Below are 23,009 nucleotides of genomic sequence, written 5' to 3'. Positions count from 1 at the left end.
GCATTGCACACCAGAACAAAATCATTCCCAAGTTCATTATAGAGATGATATGTGTGTTGTTGCATTGCATTGCATTGCATTGCACTAACGATCTAACTTTGTGCACTAAAGAATAACGTATAGGTTATGCATTTTTTGCATTTCATTGCATTGCACACCAGACCTAAATCATTCCCATGTTCATAAAAGAGACAACGTTTGTTGGTGCACTTTTTGCTAACGATCTAACGTTGTGCACTGAAGAATAACATATGTTATGCACTTTTTGCATTGCATTGCACACCAGAACTACCTCATTCCCATGTTGATTAAAAACATAACGTGTGTTGTTGCATTGCATTGCATTGCATTTATTTGCATTGCATTGCATTGTATTACATTGCATTGTATTGCATTGCATTGCATTGCATTGCACTAACGATCTAACGTTGTGCACTGAAGAATAACATATAGGTTATGCACTTTTTGCATTGCATTGCACACCAGAACTAAATCATTCCCATGGTCATTAAAGACATAACGTGTGTTGTTGCATTGCATTGTATTGCATTGCATTGATTTGCATTGCTTTGCACTGCATTGCATTGCACTAACGATCTAACGTTGTGCTCTGAAGAATAACATATAGGTTATGCTCTTTGCGCATTGCATTGCACACCAGAACAAAATCATTCCCAAGTTCATTATAGAGATGATATGTGTGTTGTTGCATTGCATTGCATTGCATTGCACTAACGATCTAACTTTGTGCACTAAAGAATAACGTATAGGTTATGCATTTTTTGCATTTCATTGCATTGCACACCAGACCTAAATCATTCCCATGTTCATAAAAGAGACAACGTTTGTTGGTGCACTTTTTGCTAACGATCGTTAGATTCAGTGGTACTGAAGAATAACATATGTTATGCACTTTTTGCATTGCATTGCACACCAGAACTACCTCATTCCCATGTTGATTAAAAACATAACGTGTGTTGTTGCATTGCATTGCATTGCAATGCATTGCATTGCTTTGTACTGCATTGCATTGTATTGCATTACATTGCATTGTATTGCATTGCATTGCATTGCATTGCATTGCACTAACGATCTAACGTTGTGCACTGAAGAATAACATATAGGTTATGCACTTTTCGCATTGCATTGCAAACCAGAACTAAATCATTCCCATGTTCATTAAAGACATAACGTGTGTTGTTGCATTGCATTGTATTGCATTGCATTGATTTGCATTGCTTTGCATTACTTTGCACTGCATTGCATTGCTCTAACGTTGTACACTGAAGAATAACATATAGGTTATGCACTTTTCGCATTGCATTGCATTGCATACCAGAACTAAATCATTCCCATGTTCATTAAAGACATAACGTGTGTTGTTGCATTGCATTGTATTGCATTGCGTTGCATTGCATTGCATTTATTTGAATTGCATTGCTTTGCACTGCACTGCATTGCATTGCACTAACGATCTAACGTTGTGCACTGAAGAATAACATATAGGTTATGCACGTATTGCATTCCATTGCACACCAGAAATAAATAATTCCCATGTTCATTAAAGACATAACGTGTGTTGTTGCATTGCATTGTATTGTATTGCATTGCATTGCTTTGCATTGCATTGCATTGCATTGCATTGCATTGCATTGCATTGCATTGCATTGCTATGCACTGCATTGCATTGCACTAACGATCTAACGTTGTGCACTGAAGAATAACATATAGGTTATGCACGTATTGCATTCCATTGCACACCAGAAATAAATAATTCCCATGTTCATTAAAGACATAACGTGTGTTGTTGCATTGCATTGTATTGTATTGTATTGCATTGCATTGCTTTGCATTGCTTTGCATTGCATTGCATTGCATTGCATTGCATTGCATTGCATTGCATTGCATTGCATTGCTATGCACTGCATTGCACTAACGATCTAACGTTGTGCACTGAGGAATAACATATGTTATGCACTTTTTGCATTGAATTGCACACCAGAACTACCTCATTCCCATGTTGATTAAAAACATAACGTGTGTTGTTGCATTGCATTGCATTGCATTGCATTTATTTGCATTGCATTGCTTTGCATTGCTTTGCATTGCTTTGCATTGCTTTGCATTGCTTTGCATTGCTTTGCATTGCATTGCATTGCATTGCTTTGCACTGCATTGCATTGCATTGCATTAACGATCTAACGTTGTGCACTGAAGAATAACATATAGGTTATGCTCTTTTCGCATTGCATTGCACACCAGAACAAAATCATTCCCAAGTTCATTATAGAGATGATATGTGTGTTGTTGCATTGCATTGCTTTGCACTGCATTGCTTTGCACTAAAGATCTAACTTTGTGCACGAAAGAATAACATATAGGTTATGCACTTTTTGCATTACATTGCACACCAGACCTTGAAACTTAACTTACTATACGTACATACTGACTTCTCGTGATGTTAACTCAGGCAAGGAGTAGTCGATATTTGACCGATTGAACACATTTTTGGCCAAAGAGGCCTCGAAATGTTTTTTTTTTTACTCATACATTTATAGACTCCTTCTGATGTTAAATCAGCCATATTTCAACTACTGGGAAAAAGAGTACTCGATCTTGAACTTTCTGTACATACTCTAGACATCTTCTGATGCTTCATAAGCCATTTAGAAGTCCATATCTGACCTGTTAAACTTATTTCTGGTCAATGGGTCCTTAAAAGGTTTTAAATATATATAATCTTATATAATATATAATACTTAAGCTATATAAAGTTATAGACTCCTTCTGATAATAAATCAGCTATACAAAGGTCACCTTTTGACCTTCTGAACATATTTCAGGCCAAAGAGTTCTTGAACATTGTCTTGCTATACTACAGATTGACTTCTTGTGATGTTATATTAACCAGCCAGTGGTCTATTTTTGACCTACTGTACATATTTATGGCCAGAGTCCGTGAAAATCAACTCACTATACATATAGACTGACTTCTCGTAATGTAAAATCAGGCAGACAGTAGTCCATATTTGACTGATTGAAAAAAAATTTGACCAAAGAGTTCTCAAAAGGATTTTGTCTAAATGTATAAACTCCTTCTGATGTTAAATCAGCCATACAGAAGTCCATATTTGACCTTCTGAACATATTTCTGGCCAGAGACCTTGAACATTTACCTTACTATTTATATTTCTCCTGCCATAATGACTTCTCGTGATGTTATGTCAGCCAGACTGTGGCCATATTTGACTGATTTAACATGTTTTTGGCCAAATGTTTTTTACTCTTAGAAACTCATAGACTCCTTCTGATGTTAAATCAGCCATACAGAAGTCCATATTTGACCCAATGAATATATTTTTGGCCATAGAGTTCTCGATCTTGACCTTTCTATACATACTCATAGACTCCTTCTAATGTTACATAAGCCATATAGATATCCATATCTGACCTTTTGTCATCAAAAGTTTTTAAACTATATAAAGTTATAGACTCTTTCTGATGATAAATCAGCTATTCAGAGGTCCCCTTTTGACCTACTGAACATATTTCTGGCCAAAGAGTCCTAAATGATTAACACTATACATTCAGATTGATATCTTCGGATGTTATATCTTCCTGACAAAAGTCCATATTTGACATACTGAATTTTCTTCTGGCCAAGGAGTACTCGAAACTTGACCTTTCCATACAGACTTGTTGACTCATTCTGATGTTACGTCAGACATACAGAAATCCATATTTGACCCAAGGAACATATTTCTTGCCAAAGAGTCCTCGATCTTGGGCTTTCTATACATACTCATAGACTCCTTCTGATGCTTCATAAGCCATATAGATGTCCATATCTGACCTTTTGAACTTATTTCTGGTCATCAAAAGTTTTTAAACTATATAAAGTTATAGACTCCTTTTGATGATAAATCAGCTATACAGAGGGCCCCTTTTGACCTCCAGAACATATTTCTGGCCAAAGAGTCCTCGATCTTGTACTTTCTATACATACTCATAGACTCCTTCTGGTGCTCCTTCATAAGCCATATAGATGTCCATATCTGACCTTTTGAACTTATTTCTGGTCATCAAAAGTTTTTAAACTATATAAAGTTATAGACTCCTTTTGATGATAAATCAGCTATACAGAGGGCCCCTTTTGACCTCCAGAACATATTTCTGGCCAAAGAGTCCTCGATCTTGTACTTTCTATACATACTCATAGACTCCTTCTGGTGCTTCATAAGCCATATAGATGTCCATATCTGACCTTTTGAACTTATTTCTGGTCATCAAAAGATTTTAAACTATATAAAGTTATAGACTCCTTTTGATGATAAATCAGCTATACAGAGGGCCCCTTTTGACCTCCAGAACATATTTCTGGCCAAAGAGTCCTCGATCTTGTACTTTCTATACATACTCATAGACTCCTTCTGGTGCTTCATAAGCCATATAGATGTACATATCTGACATTTTGAACTTATTTATGGTCAAAGTGTCCTAAAAAAAAATTCAAACTATATAAAGTTATAGACTCCTTTTGATGATAAATCAGCTATACAGAGGTCCCCTTTTGAACTACTGAACATATTTCTGGCCAAAGAGTCCTCGATCTTATGCTTTCTATACATACTCATAGACTCGGTCTGATGCCTCATAAGCCATATAGATGTCCATATCTGACCTTTTGAACTTATTTGTGGTCAAAGTATAATAAAAAAAATTCAAACTATATAAAGTTATAGACTCCTTTTTATGATAAATCAGCTATACAGAGGTCCCCTTTTCACCTCCTGAACATGTTTCTGGCCAAAGAGTCCTCGATCTTGGGATTTCTATACATACTCATAGACTCCTTCTGGTGCTTCATAAGCCATATAGATGTCCATATCTGACCTTTTGAACTTATTTGTGGTCAAAGTGTCCACATTTTTTCAAACTATAGAGGGCCCCTGTTGATCTACTGAAGATGTTTCTGGCCAAAGAGTCCTCAATCTTGGGCTTTCTATACTTACTCATAGATTCCTTCTGATGCTTCATAAGCAATATAGATGTCCATATCTGACCTTTTGAACTTATTTGTGGTCAAAGTGTCCTCAAAATATTTCAAACAATAGAAAGTTATAGACTCCTTTTGATGATAAATCAGCTATACAGAGGTCCCCTTTTGACGACCTGTACATATTTCTGGCCAAAAGTCCTCGATCTTGGGCTATCTATACATACTCATAGACTCCTTCTGATGCTTCATAAGCCATATAGATGTCCATATCTGACCTTTTGAACTTATTTCTGGTCATCAAATTTTTTAAACTATATAAAGTTATAGACTCTTTCTGATGATAAATCAGCTATTCAGAGGTCCCCTTTTGACCTACTGAACATATTTCTGGCCAAAGAGTCCTAAATGATTAACACTATACATTCAGACTGATATCTTCGGATGTTATATCATCCTGACAAAAGTCCGTATTTGACATATTTAATTTTTTTTTGGCCAAGGAGTACTCGAAACTTGACCTTTCCATATATACTCATTGACTTTTTCTGATGTTACGTCAGCCATACAGAAGTCCATATTTGACCTAAAGAACATATTGTTGGCCAAAGATTCCTCGATCTTGGGCTTTCTATACATACTCATAGTCCAACTCCTTCTGATGCTTCATAAGCCATATAGATGTCCATATCTGACCTTTTGAACTTATTTCTGGTCAAAGTGTCTTCAAAATTTTTCAAACTATGTAAAGTTATAGTCTCCTCCTGATGATAAATCAGCTATACAGAGGTCCCCTTTTGACCTACTGAACATATTTCTGGCCAAAGATTCCTAAAAGATTAACACTATACATTCAGACTGATATCTTCGGATGTTATATCATCCTGACAAAAGTCCCTATTTGCCCTACCGAATTTTTTTCTGGCCAAGGAGTGAGTACTCGAAACTTGACCTTTCCATATTGTTGACTCTTTCTGATGTTACGTCAGACATACAGAATTCCATATTTGACCCAAGGAACATATTTCTTGCCAAAGAGTCCTCGATCTTGGGCTTTCTATATATACTCATAGACGCCTTCTGATGCTTCATAAGCCATATAGATGTCCATATCTGACCTTTTGAACTTATTTGTGGTCAAAGTGTCCTCAAAATTTTTCAAACTATAGAAAGTTATAGACTCCTTTTGATGATAAATCAGCTATACAGAGGTCCCCTTTTGACCTCCTGAACATATTTCTGGCCAAATAGTCCACGATCTTGGGCTTTCTATACATACTCATAGACTCCTTCTGATGCTTCATAAGCCATATAGATGTCCATATCTGACCTTTTGAACTTACTTGTGGTCAAAGTGTCCTAACATTTTTTCAAACTATAGAAAGTTATAGACTCCTTTTGATGATAAATCAGCTATACAGAGGTCCCCTTTTGACCTCCTGAATATAATTCTGGCCAAAGAGTCCTCGATCTTGGGCTTTCTATACATACTCATAGACTCCTTCTGATGCTTCATAAGCCATATAGATGTCCATATCTGACCTTTTGAACTTACTTGTGGTCAAAGTGTCCTAACATTTTTTCAAACTATAGAAAGTTATAGACTCCTTTTGATGATAAATCAGCTATACAGAGGTCCCCTTTTGACCTCCTGAATATAATTCTGGCCAAAGAGTCCTCGATCTTGGGCTTTCTATACATACTCATAGACTCCTTCTGATGCTTCATAAGCCATATAGATGTCCATATCTGACATTTTGAACTTATTTGTGGTCAAAGTGTCCTACAATTTTTCAAAGTATATAAGGTTATAGACTCCTTTTAAAGATAAATCAGCTATACAGAGGGCCCCTTTTGACCTACTGAACATATTTCTGGCCAAAAAGTCCTCGATCTTGCGTTTTCGATACATACTCATAGACTCCTTCTGATGCTTCATAAGCCATATAGATGTCCATATCTGACCTTTTGAACTTACTTGTGGTCAAAGTGTCCTAACATTTTTTCAAACTATAGAAAGTTATAGACTCCTTTTGATGATAAATCAGCTATACAGAGGTCCCCTTTTGACCTCCTGAACATATTTCTGGCCAAAGAGTCCTCGATCTTGGGCTTTCTATACATACTCATAGACTCCTTCTGATGCTTCATAAGCCATATAGATGTCCATATCTGACATTTTGAACTTATTTGTGGTCAAAGTGTCCTACAATTTTTCAAAGTATATAAGGTTATAGACTCCTTTTAAAGATAAATCAGCTATACAGAGGGCCCCTTTTGACCTACTGAACATATTTCTGGCCAAAAAGTCCTCGATCTTGCGTTTTCGATACATACTCATAGACTCCTTCTGATGCTTCATAAGCCATATAGATGTCCATATCTGACCTTTTGAACTTACTTGTGGTCAAAGTGTCCTAACATTTTTTCAAACTATAGAAAGTTATAGACTCCTTTTGATGATAAATCAGCTATACAAAGGGCCCCTTCTGACCTACTGAACATATTTCTGGCCAAAGAGTCCTTGATCTTGCGTTTTCTGTACATACTCATAGACTCCTTCTGATGCTTCATAAGCCATATAGATGTCCATATCTGACCTTTCGAACTTATTTGTGGTCAAAGTGTCCTAAAAAAAATTCAAACTATGTAAGTTATAGAATGCTTTTGATGCTAAATCAGCTATACAGAGGTTCCATTTTGACCTCCTGAACATATTTCTGGCCAAAGAGTCCTTGGTCTTGGGCTTTCTATACATACTCATAGATGCCTTCTGATGCTTCATAAGCCATATAGATGTCCATATCTGTCCTTTTGAACTTATTTCTGGTCAAAGTGTCCTAAATATTTTTCAAACTATATAAAGTTATAGACTCCTTTTGATGATAAATCAGCTATTCAGAGGTCCCCTTTTGACCTACTGAACATATTTCTGGCCAAAGAGTCCTAAATGATTAACACTATACATTCAGACTGATATCTTCGGATGTTATATCATCCCGACAAAAGTCCATATTTGACATACTGAATTTTTTTCTGGCCAAGGAGTACTCGAAACTTGACCTTACCATATATACTCGTTGACTTTTTCTGATGTTACGTCAGCCATACAGAAGTCCATATTTGACCCAAGGAACATATTTCTTGCCAAAGAGTCCTCGATCTTGGGCTTTCTATACATACTCATAGACTCCTTCTGATGCTTCATAAGCCATATAGATGTCCATATCTGACCTTTTGAACTTATTTCTGGTCAAATGTCCTCAAAATTTTTCAAACTATATAAAGTTATAGACTCCTTCTGATAATAAATCAGCTATACAAAGGTCACCTTTTGACCTTCTGAACATATTTCTGGCCAAAGAGTTCTTAAACATTATCTTGCTATACTACAGATTGACTTCTTGTGATGTTATATTAACCAGTCAGTAGTCTATTTTTGACCTACTGAACATATTTCTGGCCAGAGTCTGTGAACATCAACTCACTATACATATAGACTGACTTCTCGTAATGTAAAATCAGGCAGACAGTAGTCCATCCCAGTTAACACAGAACGTTCCCCTAAAGTGTATTTTTTGGTTATTTTTTTGGGAACCAAATACTTACGTTAGGGGAACGTTCTTTTTTGGTTTTATTTTTATGTAACAATAAAATAACGTTCCCAGAACGTTGCTGGGTGGTTACCATAAAAAATAACGTTCTGGGAACCATAAACTAACATTCTGAGAATGTTCTGGGTACCAAAAACTAACGTTAAGGGAACCAAAAATTGTTAGCTGGGATATTTGACTGATTGAAAAAAAAAATTGACCAAAGAGTTCTCAAAAGGATTTTGTCTATCATAAATGTATACACTCCTTCTGATGTTAAATCAGCCATACAGAAGTCCATATTTGACCTTCTGAATATATTTCTGGCCAGAGACCTTGAACATTTACCTTACTATTTATATTTCTCCTACCATAAAGACTTCTCGTGATGTTATGTCAGCCAGACTGTCGCCATATTTGACTGAATTAACATGTTTTTGGCCAAAGAATCCTCAAAATGTTTTATACTCTTAGAAACTCATAGACTCCTTCTGATGTTAAATCAGCCATACAGAAGTCCATATTTGACCCAAGGAATATATTTATGGCCATAGAGTTCTCGATCTTGACCTTTCTATACATACTCATAGACTCCTTCTAATGTTACATAAGCCATATAGATATCCATATCTGACCTTTTGAACTTATTTCTGGTCATCAAAAGTTTTTAATCTATATAAAGTTATAGACTCTTTCTGATGATAAATCAGCTATACAGAGGTCCCCTTTTGACCTACTGAACATATTTCTGGCCAAAGAGTCCTAAATGATTAACACTATACATTCAGATTGATATCTTCGGATGTTATATCTTCCTGACAAAAGTCCATATTTGACATACTGAATTTTTTTCTGGCCAAGGAGTACTCGAAACTTGACCTTTCCATATATACTCGTTGACTTTTTCTGATGTGACGTCAGCCATATAGAAGTCCATATTTGACCCAAGGAACATATTTTTAGCCAAAGAGTCCTCGATCTTGGGCTTTCTATACATACTCATAGTCCAACTCCTTCTGATGCTTCATAAGCCATATAGATGTCCATATCTGACCTTTTGAACTTATTTCTGGTCAAAGTGTCCTCAAAATTTTTCAAACTATATAAAGTTATAGTCTCCTTCTGATGATAAATCAGCTATACAGAGGTCCCCTTTTGACCTACTGAACATATTTCTGGCCAATGAGTCCTAAAAGATTAACACTATACATTCAGACTGATATCTTCGGATGTTATATCATCCTGACAAAAGTCCATATTTGACCTACCGAATTTTTTTCTGGCCAAGGAGTGAGTACTCGAAACTTGACCTTTCCATATATACTTGTTGACTCTTTCTGATGTTACGTCAGACATACAGAATTCCATATTTGACCCAAGGAACATATTTCTTGCCAAAGAGTCCTCGATCTTGACCTTTCTATACATACTCATAGACTCCTTCTGATGCTTCATAAGCCATATAGATGTCCATATCTGACCTTTTGAACTTATTTCTGGTCAAAGTGTCCTCAAAATGTTTCAAATTATATAAAGTTATAGTCTCCTTCTGATAATAAATCAGCTATACAAAGGTCACCTTTTGACCTTCTGAACATATTTCTGGCCAAAGATTTCTTGAACATTATCTTGCTATACTACAGATTGACTTCTTGTGATGTTATATTAACCAGCCAGTAGTCTATTTTTGACCTACTGAAAATATTTCTGGCCAAAGAGTCCGTGAACATTAACTCACTATACAATATAGACTGACTTCTTGCAATGCCAAACCAGGCAGGCAGTAGTCCATATTTGACCGATTGAAAAAGAATTTGACCAAGAGTTCTCAAAAGGATTTCGTCTATCATAATCTATAGACTCCTTCTGATGTCCGAAAATATTACTGGCCAAAGAGTCCTTAAAGATTAACACTATACATTCAGACTGATATCTTCGGATGTTATATCATCATGACAAAAGTCCATATTTGACATAGTGAAAGTTTTTCTGGTCAAAGAGTCTCAACTTGACCATTCTATATATACTCATTGACTCTTTCTGATTCTTCATTAAATCAAATCAAGTATATTTGTATAGCGCTTTTCACAATACAGATTTTATCAAAGCAGCTTCACAGTATTAAATTAAAATAAAATAATATAACAAGGTTTGTTTCTAGTGGAATTTATTGATTGATAAAATAAAATAAAATATCCCCAAAATATCCCCAACTGAGCAAGCCAAAGGCAACAGTGGCATTAGCTATATAGATGTCCATATCTGGCGAATTGAAAATATTTTTGGCAAAAAGGTCCTCACAAGTTAACTTACTAAATACTCATAGACTTCTTCTGATGATACATCACTTTAACAGGTATGTGACCCTCTGAATATATTTTTGGCCAAAGAATCATTGAACATTAACTCTCTATACATATTGACTCAAGAGTAAAAAATTTTTACCTCTTTTGGTCTGATTTATCATCAGATGGAGTCTATAATTTTACATAGTTTAAAAACTTTTGAGGACCCTTTGACCAGAAATAATAATAGGTCATAAATATGAACATAAATATGGCTTATGAAGAATCAGAAGGAGACTATGAGTATGTATAGAAAGTTCAAGATTGGCCACAAATATGTCCCTTGGGTCAATTATGGACTTCTTTATGGCTGATGTAACATCAGATGGGATCGAGGACTCTTTTACCAGAAATATTTTCAGTAGGTAAATTATGGAATACTCTCTGGCTGATGAAGCACTAAAAGGAGTCAATGAGCATGTATAGAAAGTTCAAGTACATAGACTCGTTGACCAGAAAAAAAAAGTCATTATGGACAGTTGTCTGGCCGATGTACTATCTGAAGGAGTCTATAAGTGTGAATAGAAAGTTCAAGATCCAAGGACTCTTCAGTCAGAAATAAGTTCAACATGTTAAATCTGAACTACTTTATGGCTAAAGAAACAAAATAAGGCGTCACTGAGAATGTATAGAAAGTTCAAAATCGAGGACTCTTTTACCAGAAATATTTTCAGTAGGTCCATTATTGACTACTGTCTGGCTGATGAAACACTAAAAGGAGTCAATTAGCATGTACAAAATTTTCAAGTCAGAAATATGTTCAACATGTCAAATCTGGACTTCTGTATGGCTAAAGAAACAAAATAAGGCATCACTGAGAATGTATAGAAAGTTCAAGATCGAGAACTCTTTTACTTCAATAGTCAATATCTACTATCTGAAAGAGTCTATAAGTATGAATAGAAAGTTCAAGATCGAGGACTCTTCGGTCAGAAATATGTTCATTATGTCAAATCAGAACTACTGCATGGCTGATGAAACACCAGAAAGAGTCTATGAGTATGTTTAAAAGGTTCAAGATCGAGGACTCTTTTGCCAGAAATATGTTTAGTGGGTCAAATATGGACTGCTGTCTGGCTGATGAATCAGAAGTCAGTGAAGATTGAGGAAGAAGATTATGAATAGAAAGTTCAAGTTCAAAGACTCTTCAGGTAGAAATATGTTCAGTGGGTCAATTATCTATATGGAGTCACTGAGAATCTATAGAAAGTTCAAGACAGAGGATTCTTTTACTATAAATATGTTCAGAGGGTCAATTATGGACTATTGTCTGCTTGTGAAACATCAGAAGGAGTCAATGAGCCTATATAGAAAGTTCAAGTTCAAGACTCTTCGGGCAGCAATATGTTCAGTAGGTCAATTATGGACTAATGTCTGGCTGATGACACAAAAAGGAGTCAATTAGCATGTACAGAATGTTCAAGTTCCTGGACTTGTTGGCCTTTCTGAAAGAGTCTATAATTATGAATAGAAAGTAGAAAGAAATAGAAAGAAAGAAATATGTTCAACATGTCAAATCTGGACTTCTGTATGGCTGAAGAAATATCAGAAGTAAATGATTATGTATAGAAAGTTCAAGTTCATAGACTCTTCGGGCAGAAAAATGTTCAGTAGGTAAATTGTGGACAATTATCTGGCTGATGAAACATCAGAAGGAGTATGTATAGAAAGAATAAGATCAAGGTCTCTTTGGCCAGAAATATGTTCAATTGATCAAATTTTGAAATACTATATTGCTGTTGTAAAATCAGGAGTCATTGAGTATGTATTGAAAAATGTTCATAGACTCATTGGTCAGAAATAGGTTTAATAGGTCATATTGATACAATACAATACAATAATGTTTTGCTATTGTAACATCAGAAGGAGTCAATGTATAGAGAAATCAAGATTATAAACCCATCGCTCAGAAATGAGTTTAGTAGTCAATTATGGATCATTTTTTGGCTGAAGTACTATCTGAAAACGTCTATGAGTACGTATAGAAAGATCAAGGACTCTTCCAGCCAGAAATATGTTCAATTGTCAAATATGGATAATAGCCTGGGTGATGAAAAATCAGAAGGAGATAGTAATTATGTATAGATAATTAAAGTTCTAGGTCTCTTTGGCCAGATATATGTTCAATGGGTCAAATTTGAACTAACAATATGGTTGATTTAACATCAAAAGTAGTCGATGAGAATGCATATAAACATACCTTTTGACGACTCTTTTGGCCAGAAATATGTTCTCTTGGTCAAATATGGACTACTGTATGGTGGATGTAAAATCAAAAATAGTCTAGGAGAAGGAACAGTAAGTTAAACTTTGATGATTCTTTTGCCAGAAATATGTTCAGTAGGTCAATAACTGACTTCTGTCTCAATGATGAAACATCAGAACAAGCCTATGATTATGTATAGAACGATCAAGATCGAGGACACTTTGGTTATAGAAATGTTCAATAGGTCAAATTTGAACTATACTGTATGGCTGATGAAACATCAGAAGGATTGTAAAAGCAATTAGTCTAGAAATTTAAAGTTCAAGGTCTCATGTCTAGAAATATGTTCAAAATATAAAATTTGAACTGCTGTTCAAATACATTGGATAGCAGATAATTAATTAACAAGTCTACAAGTATGTTTAGAAAGTTCAAGATCGAGGACTCTATGGTCAGAAATATATTCAATGGGTCAATGGACATCTTTCAGGCTGATGAAACATCAGAAGCTGTCAATGAGCATGTACAGAAAGGTCAAGATCAGGGACTCTTTGACCAGAAATATATTAGTAGGTCAAATATGGACTTTTGTATGGCTAATGTATTATTAAGAGAAGTCAATAAGCAGAGAAAGTTAATGTTCAAAGACTCTTTGGCCAAAAATGTGTTCAGTAGTTCAAATAGGAACCTCTGTATGGCTGAATGAACATAATAAGAAACATTTTGAGGACACTTTGACCAGAAATAAGTTCAAAAGGATAGATATGGACATCTATATGGCTTATGAAGCATCAGAAGGAGTCTATGAGTATGTATAGAAAGCCCAAGATCGAGGACTCTTTGGCAAGAAATATGTTCCTTGGGTCAAAAATGGAATTCTGTATGTCTGACGTAACATCAGAAAGAGTCAACAAGTATATATGAAAAGGTCAAGTTTCGAGTACTCACTTCTTGGCCAGAAAAAAATTCGGTAGGTCAAATATGGACTTTTGTCAGGATGATATAACATCCGAAGATATCAGTCTGAATGTATAGTGTTAATCTTTTAGGACTCTTTGGCCAGAAATATGTTCAGTAGGTCAAAAGGGGCCCTCTGTATAGCTGATTTATCATCAGAAGGACTATAACTTTATATAGTTTGAAAAAATATTTAGGACACTTTGACCACAAATAAGTTCAAAAGGTCAGATATGGACATCTATATGGCTTATGAAGCATCAGAAGGCGTCTATGAGTATGTATAGAAAGCCCAAGATCAAGGACTCTTTGGCCAGAAATATGTTCAGGAGGTCAAAAGGGGACCTCTGTATAGCTGATTTATCATCAAAAGGATTCTATAACTTACATAGTTAGAATTTTTTTTAGGACACTTTGACCACAAATAAGTTCAAAATGTCAGATATGGAAATCTATATGGCTTATGAAGCACCAGAAGGAGTCTATGAGTATGTATAGAAAGCCCAAGATCGAGGACTCTTTGGCCAGAAATATGTTCAGGAGGTCAAAAGGGGACCTCTGTATAGCTGATTTATCATCAAAAGGAGTCTATAACTTTATATAGTTTGAAAAAATGTTAAGACACTTTGACCACAAATAAGTTCAAAATGTCAGATATTGGAAATCTATATGGCTTATGAAGCACCAGAAGGAGTCTATGAGTATGTATAGAAAGCCCAAGATCGAGGACTCTGGCCAGAAATATGTTCAGGAGGTCAAAGGGGGCCCTCTGTATAGCTGATTTATCATCAAAAGGAGTCTATAACTTTCTATAGTTTGAAAACTTTTGAGGACACTTTGACCACAAATAAGTTCAAAAGGTCAGATATGGACATCTATATGGCTTATGAAGCATCAGAAGGAATCTATGAGTATGTATAGAAAGCCCAAGATCAAGGACTGTTTGGCCAGAAATATGTTTAGGATATCAAAAGGGGACCTCTGTATAGCTGATTTATCATCAAAAGGAGTCTATAACTTTCTATAGTTTGAAAAATTTTGAGGACACTTTGACCACAAATAACTTCAAAAGGTCAGATATGGACATCTATATGGCTTATGAAGCATCAGAAGGAGTCTATGAGTATGTATCGAAAACGCAAGATCCAGGGCTCTTTGGCCAGAAATACGTTCAATAGGTCTAAAGGGGCCCTCTGTATAGCTGATTTATCTTTAAAAGGAGTCTATAAATATATATGGTTTGAAAAATGTTAAGACACTTTGACCACAAATAAGTTCAAAAGGTCAGATATGGACATCTATATGGCTTATGTAGCATCAGAAGGAGTCTATGAGTATGTATAGAAAGCCCAAGATCAAGGACTCTTTGGCCAGAAATATGTACTGGAGGTCAAAAGGGGACCTCTGTATAGCTGATTTATCTTTAAAAGGAGTCTATAACTTTATAGTTTGAAAAATTTTAGGACACTTTGACCACAAATAAGTTCAAAAGGTCAGATATAGAAATCTATATGGCTAATGAAGCATCAGAAGGAGTCTAAGAGTATGTATAGAAAGCCCAAGATCGAGGACTCTTTGGCCAGAAATATGTTCTGGAGGTCAACAGGGGACCTCTGTATAGCTGATTTATCATCAAAAGGAGTCTATCACTTTATATAGTTTGAAAAAATGTTAGGACACTTTGACCACAAATAAGTTCAAAAGGTTAGATATGGACATCTATATGGCTTATGAAGCATCAGAAGGAATCTATGAGTATGTATAGAAAGCCCAAGATCAAGGACTGTTTGGCCAGAAATATGTTTAGGATATCAAAAGGGGACCTCTGTATAGCTGATTTATCATCAAAAGGAGTCTATAACTTTCTATAGTTTGAAAAATTTTGAGGACACTTTGACCACAAATAAGTTCAAAAGGTCAGATATGGACATCTATATGGCTTATGAAGCATCAGAAGGAGTCTATGAGTATGTATCGAAAACGCAAGATCCAGGGCTCTTTGGCCAGAAATACGTTCAATAGGTCTAAAGGGGCCCTCTGTATAGCTGATTTATCTTTAAAAGGAGTCTATAAATATATATGGTTTGAAAAATGTTAAGACACTTTGACCACAAATAAGTTCAAAAGGTCAGATATGGACATCTATATGGCTTATGTAGCATCAGAAGGAGTCTATGAGTATGTATAGAAAGCCCAAGATCAAGGACTCTTTGGCCAGAAATATGTACTGGAGGTCAAAAGGGGACCTCTGTATAGCTGATTTATCTTTAAAAGGAGTCTATAACTTTATAGTTTGAAAAATTTTAGGACACTTTGACCACAAATAAGTTCAAAAGGTCAGATATAGAAATCTATATGGCTAATGAAGCATCAGAAGGAGTCTATGAGTATGTATAGAAAGCCCAAGATCGAGGACTCTTTGGCCAGAAATATGTTCTGGAGGTCAACAGGGGACCTCTGTATAGCTGATTTATCATCAAAAGGAGTCTATCACTTTATATAGTTTGAAAAAATGTTAGGACACTTTGACCACAAATAAGTTCAAAAGGTCAGATATGGACATCTATATGGCTTATGAAGCATCAGAAGGCGTCTATGAGTATGTATAGAAAGCCAAAGATCGAGGACTCTTTGGCCAGAAATATGTTCTGGAGGTCAAAAGGGGACCTCAGTATAGCTGATTTATCAACAAAAGGAGTCTATAACTTTATATAGTTTGAAAAATTTTGAGGACACTTTGACCACAAATAAGGTCAAAAGGTCAGATATGGACATCTATATGGCTTATGAAGCATCAGAAGGAGTCTATGAGTATGTATCGAAAACGCAAGATCGAGGACTCTTTGGCCAGAAATACATTCAGTAGGTCAAAAGGGGCCCTCTGTATAGCTGATTTATCTTTAAAAGGACTCTATAACTTTCTATAGTTTGAAAAAATGTTAGGACACTTTGACCACAAATAAGTTCAAAAGGTCAGATATGGACATCTATATGGCTTATGAAGCATCAGAAGGAGTCTATGAGTATGTATAGAAAGCCCAAGATCGAGGACTCTTTGGCCAGAATTATGTTCAGGAGGTCAAAAGGGGACCTCTGTATAGCTGATTTATCATCAAAAGGAATCTATAACTTTATATAGTTTGAATTTTTTTCAGGACACTTTGACCACAAATAAGTTCAAAATGTCAGATATGGACATCTATATGGCTTACGAAGCATCAGAAGGAGTCTATGAGTATGTATAGAAAGCCCATAGATCAAGGACTCTTTGGTCAGAAATATGTTCAGGAGGTCAAAAGGGGAGCTCTGTATAGCTGATTTATCATCAAAAGGAGTCTATAACTTTATATAGTTTGAAACAATGTTAGGACACTTTGACCACAAATAAGTTCAAAAGGTCAGATATGGACATCTATATGGCTTATGAAGCATCAGAAAGAGTCTATGAGTATGTATCGAAAAAGCAAGATCGAGGACTTATTGGTCAGAAATCTGTTCAGTAGGTCAAAAGGGGCCCTCTGTATAGCTGATTTATCTTTAAAAGGAGTCTATAACTTTATATAGTTTGAAAATTTTTAGGACATTTTGACCACAAATAAGTTCAAAAGGTCAGATATAGAAATCTATATGGCTTATGAAGAATCAGAAGGAGTCTATGAGTATGTATAGAAAGCCCATAGATCAAGGACTCTTTGGTCAGAAACATGTTCAGGAGGTCAAAAGGGGAGCTCTGTATAGCTGATTTATCATCAAAAGGAGTCTATAACTTTATATAGTTTGAAACAATGTTAGGACACTTTGACCACAAATAAGTTCAAAAGGTCAGATATGGACATCTATATGGCTTATGAAGCATCAGAAAGAGTCTATGAGTATGTATCGAAAAAGCAAGATAGAGGACTTATTTGTCAGAAATCTGTTCAGTAGGTCAAAAGGGGCCCTCTGTATAGCTGATTTATCTTTAAAAGGAGTCTATAACTTTATATAGTTTGAAAAATTTTAGGACACTTTGACCACAAATAAGTTCAAAAGGTCAGATATAGAAATCTATATGGCTTATGAAGCATCAGAAGGAGTCTATGAGTATGTATAGAAAGCCCAAGATCGAGGACTCTTTGGCCAGAATTATGTTCAGGAGGTCAAAAGGGGACCTCTGTATAGCTGATTTAACATCAAAAGGAGTCTATAACTTTCTATAGTTTGAAAACTTTTGAGGAACCTTTGACCACAAATAATTTCAAAAGGTCACATATGGACATCTATATGGCTTATGAAGCATCAGAAGGAGTCTATGAGTATGTATAGAAAGCCCAAGATCGAGGACACTTTGGCCAGAAATATGTTCTGGAGGTCAAAAGGGGACCTCTGTATAGCTGATTTATCATCAAAAGGAGTCTATAACTTTCTATAGTTTGAAAAGTTTAGAGGACACTTTGACCACAATTAAGTTCAAAATGTCAGATATGGACATATATATGGCTTATGAGGCATCAGAAGGAGTCTATGAGTATGTATAGAAAGCATAAGATCGAGAACTCTTTGGCCAGAAATATGTTCTGGAGGTCAAAAGGGGCCCTCTGTATAGCTGATTTATCATCAAAAGGAGTCTATAACTTTCTATAGTTTGAAAAAATTTTAGGACACTTTGACCACAAATAAGTTCAAAAGGTGAGATATGGACATATACATGGCTTATGAGGCATCAGAAGGAGTCTATGAGTATGTATAGAAAGCCCAAGATCGAGGACTCTTTGGCCAGAAATATGTTCAGGAGGTCAAAAGGGGACCTCTGTATAGCTGACTTATCATCAAAAGGAGTCTATAACTTTATATAGTTTGAATTTTTTTTAGGACACTTTGACCACAAATAAGTTCAAAAGGTCAGATATGGACATCTATATGGCTTATGAAGCATCAGAAGGAGTCTATGAGTATGTATAGAAAGCATAAGATCGAGAACTCTTTGGCCAGAAATATGTTCTGGAGGTCAAAAGGGGCCCTCTGTATAGCTGATTTAACATCAAAAGGAGTCTATAACTTTCTATAGTTTGAAAACTTTTGAGGACACTTTGACCACAAATAAGTTCAAAAGGTCACATATGGACATCTATATGGCTTATGAAGCATCAGAAGGAGTCTATGAGTATGTATAGAAAGCCCAAGATCGAGGACACTTTGGCCAGAAATATGTTCTGGAGGTCAAAAGGGGACCTCTGTATAGCTGATTTATCATCAAAAGGAGTCTATAACTTTCTATAGTTTGAAAAGTTTAGAGGACACTTTGACCACAATTAAGTTCAAAATGTCAGATATGGACATATATATGGCTTATGAGGCATCAGAAGGAGTCTATGAGTATGTATAGAAAGCATAAGATCGAGAACTCTTTGGCCAGAAATATGTTCTGGAGGTCAAAAGGGGCCCTCTGTATAGCTGATTTATCATCAAAAGGAGTCTATAACTTTATATAGTTTGAAAAAATTTTAGGACACTTTGACCACAAATAAGTTCAAAAGGTGAGATATGGACATATACATGGCTTATGAGGCATCAGAAGGAGTCTATGAGTATGTATAGAAAGCCCAAGATCGAGGACTCTTTGGCCAGAAATATGTTCAGGAGGTCAAAAGGGGACCTCTGTATAGCTGACTTATCATCAAAAGGAGTCTATAACTTTATATAGTTTGAATTTTTTTTAGGACACTTTGACCACAAATAAGTTCAAAAGGTCAGATATGGACATCTATATGGCTTATGAAGCATCAGAAGGAATCTATGAGTATGTATAGAAAGCCCCAAGATCAAGGACTCTTTGGCCAGAAATATGTTCAGGAGGTCAAAAGGGGACCTCTGTATAGCTGATTTATCATCAAAAGTAGTCTATAACTTTATATAGTTTGAATTATTTTTAGGACACTTTGACCACAAATAAGTTCAAAAGGTCAGATATAGAAATCTATATGGCTTATGAAGCATCAGAAGGAGTCTAAGAGTATGTATAGAAAGCCCAAGATCGAGGACTCTTTGGCCAGAAATATGTTCTGGAGGTCAAAAGGGGACCTCTGTATAGCTGATTTATCATCAAAAGGAGTCTATAACTTTATATAGTTTGAAAAAATGTTAGGACACTTTGACCACAAATAAGTTCAAAAGGTCAGATATGGACATCTATATGGCTTATGAAGCATCAGAAGGAGTCTATGAGTATGTATAGAAAGCCCAAGATCGAGGACTCTTTGGCCAGAATTATGTTCAGGAGGTCAAAAGGGGACCTCTGTATAGCTGATTTATCATCAAAAGGAGTCTATAACTTTATATAGTTTGAATTTTTTTCAGGACACTTTGACCACAAATAAGTTCAAAAAGTCAGATATGGACATCTATATGGTTTATGAAGCATCAGAAGGAGTCTATGAGTATGTATAGAAAACGCAAGATCGAGGACTCTTTGGCCAGAAATATGTTCAGGAGGTCAAAAGGGGACCTCTGTATAGCTGATTTATCATCAAAAGGAGTCTATAACTTTATATAGTTTGAATTTTTTTTAGGACACTTTGACAAGAAATAAGTTCAAAAGGATAGATATGGATATCTATATGGCTTTTGAAGCATCAGAAGGAGTCTATGAGTATGTATAGAAAGCCCAAGATAGAGGTCTCTTTGGCCAGAAATATGTTCCTTGGGTCAAATATGGAATTCTGTATGTCTGACGTTACATCAGAAAGAGTCAACAAGTATATATGGAAAGATCAAGTTTCGAGTACTCACTCCATGGCCAGAAAAAAATTCGGTAGGTCAAATTTGGACCTTTGTCAGGATGATATAACATCCGAAGATATCAGTCTGAATGTTTAGTGTTAATCTTTTAGGACTCTTTGGCCAGAAATATTTTCAGTAGGTCAAAAGGGGACCTCTGTATAGCTGATTTATCATCAGAAGGAGACTATAACTTTATATAGTTTGAACAATTTTGGGGACACTTTGACCAGAAATAAGTTCAAGAGGTCAGATATGGACATCTATATGGCTTATGAAGCATCAGAAGGAGTTGGACTATATGAATAGAAAGCCCAAGATCGAGGACTCTTTGGCCAAAAATATGTTCCTTGGGTCAAATATGGACTTCTTTATGGCTGACGTAACATCAGAAAAAGTCAACGAGTATAAATGGTAAGGTCAAGTTTCGAGTACTCCTTGGACAGAAAAAAATTCAGTATGTCAAATTTGGACCTTTGTCAGGATGATATAACATCTTTAAGGACTCTTTGGCCAGAAATATGTTCAGCAGGGCAAAAGCGTACCTATGTATAGCTTATTCTTATAACATTATGTGCTTTGCACAAACGATCTAACGTTGAGCATCATTAAAGAAACATAGGTTATGCACTTCGTGCATTGCATTGCATTGCATTGCATTGCACACCAAAACTAACTCAATGCCATGTTCATTAGAGAGATAACATATGTGTTGTTGCTTTGCACAAACTGTCTAACGTTGTGCATTGAAGAATAACATATAGTCTGTGCACTACTTGCATTGCATTGCACAACAGAACTACTCGATCCCATGTTCATTACAAGGATAACGTGTGTTGTTGCATTGCATTGCATTGCACACACGATCTAACGTTGTGCATTGAAGAATACACAGGCTATGCACTTCTTGCATTGCATTGCATTGCACACCAGAACTAACTCATTCCCATGTTCATTAAAGAGATAACATATGTGTTGTTGCAATTGCATTGCACAAACGATCTAACGTTGTGCACTGAAGAATAACTTATAGGTTATGCATATTTCGCATTGCATTGCACACCAGAACTAAATCATTCCCATGTTCATTATAGAGATGATATGTGTGTTGATGCATTGCATTGCATTGCACTAACGATCTAACGTTGTGCACTGAAGAATAACATATAGGTATGCACTTTTTGCACTGCATTGCATTGCACATCAGAACTAAATCATTTCCATGTTCATAAAAGAGATAACGTTTGTTGGTGCATTGCATTGCATTGCATTGCATTGCATTGCATTGCATTGCACAAACGATCTGACGTTGTGCACTGAAGAATAACATATAGGTTATGCACTTTTTGCATTGCATTGCGCTGCACACCAGAACTAAATCATTCCCATGTTCATTAAAATCATAACACGTGTTGTTGTATTGCATTGTATTGCATTGCATTGATTTGCATTGCTTTGCACTGCATTGCTTTGCACTGCATTGCATTGCATTGCATTGCTTTGCATTGCATTGCACTAACGATCTAACGTTGTGCACTGAAGAATAACATATAGGTCATGCACTTTTTGCATTGCATTGCATTGCATACCAGAACTAAATAATTTCAATGTTCATCAAAGACATAACGTGTGTTGTTGCATTGCAATGCTTTGCGTTGCATTACATTCATTTGCATTGCTTTGCACTGCATTGCATTGCACTAAAGATCTAACGTTGTGCACTGAAGAATAACATATAGGTTATGCTCTTTTCGCATTGCATTGCAGACCAGAACAAAATCATTAATTATAGAGATGATATGTGTGTTGTTGCATTGCATTGCATTGCATTGAATTGCATTGCACTAACGATCTAACGTTGTGCACTGAAGAATAACATATGCTATGCACTTTTTGCATTGCATTGCAAACCAGAACTACCTCATTCCCATGTTGATTAAAGACATAACGTGTGTTGTTGCATTGCACTATGTTGATTTGCATTGCTTTGCACTGCATTGCATTGCATTGCATTACACTAACGCTCTAATCATACCCATGTTCATTAAAGACATAACGTGTGTTGTTGCATTGCATTGTATTGCATTGCATTGATTTGCATTGCTTTGCACTGCATTGCATTGCATTGCACTAACGATCTAACGTTGTGCTCTGAA

This window comes from Rutilus rutilus (assembly GCF_951802725.1).
Source record: "Rutilus rutilus genome assembly, chromosome: 25".
Lineage (NCBI taxonomy): Eukaryota > Metazoa > Chordata > Actinopteri > Cypriniformes > Leuciscidae > Rutilus > Rutilus rutilus.
The sequence above is the reverse complement of the archived record's forward strand: the minus strand, read 5'-3'. Positions refer to the sequence as shown.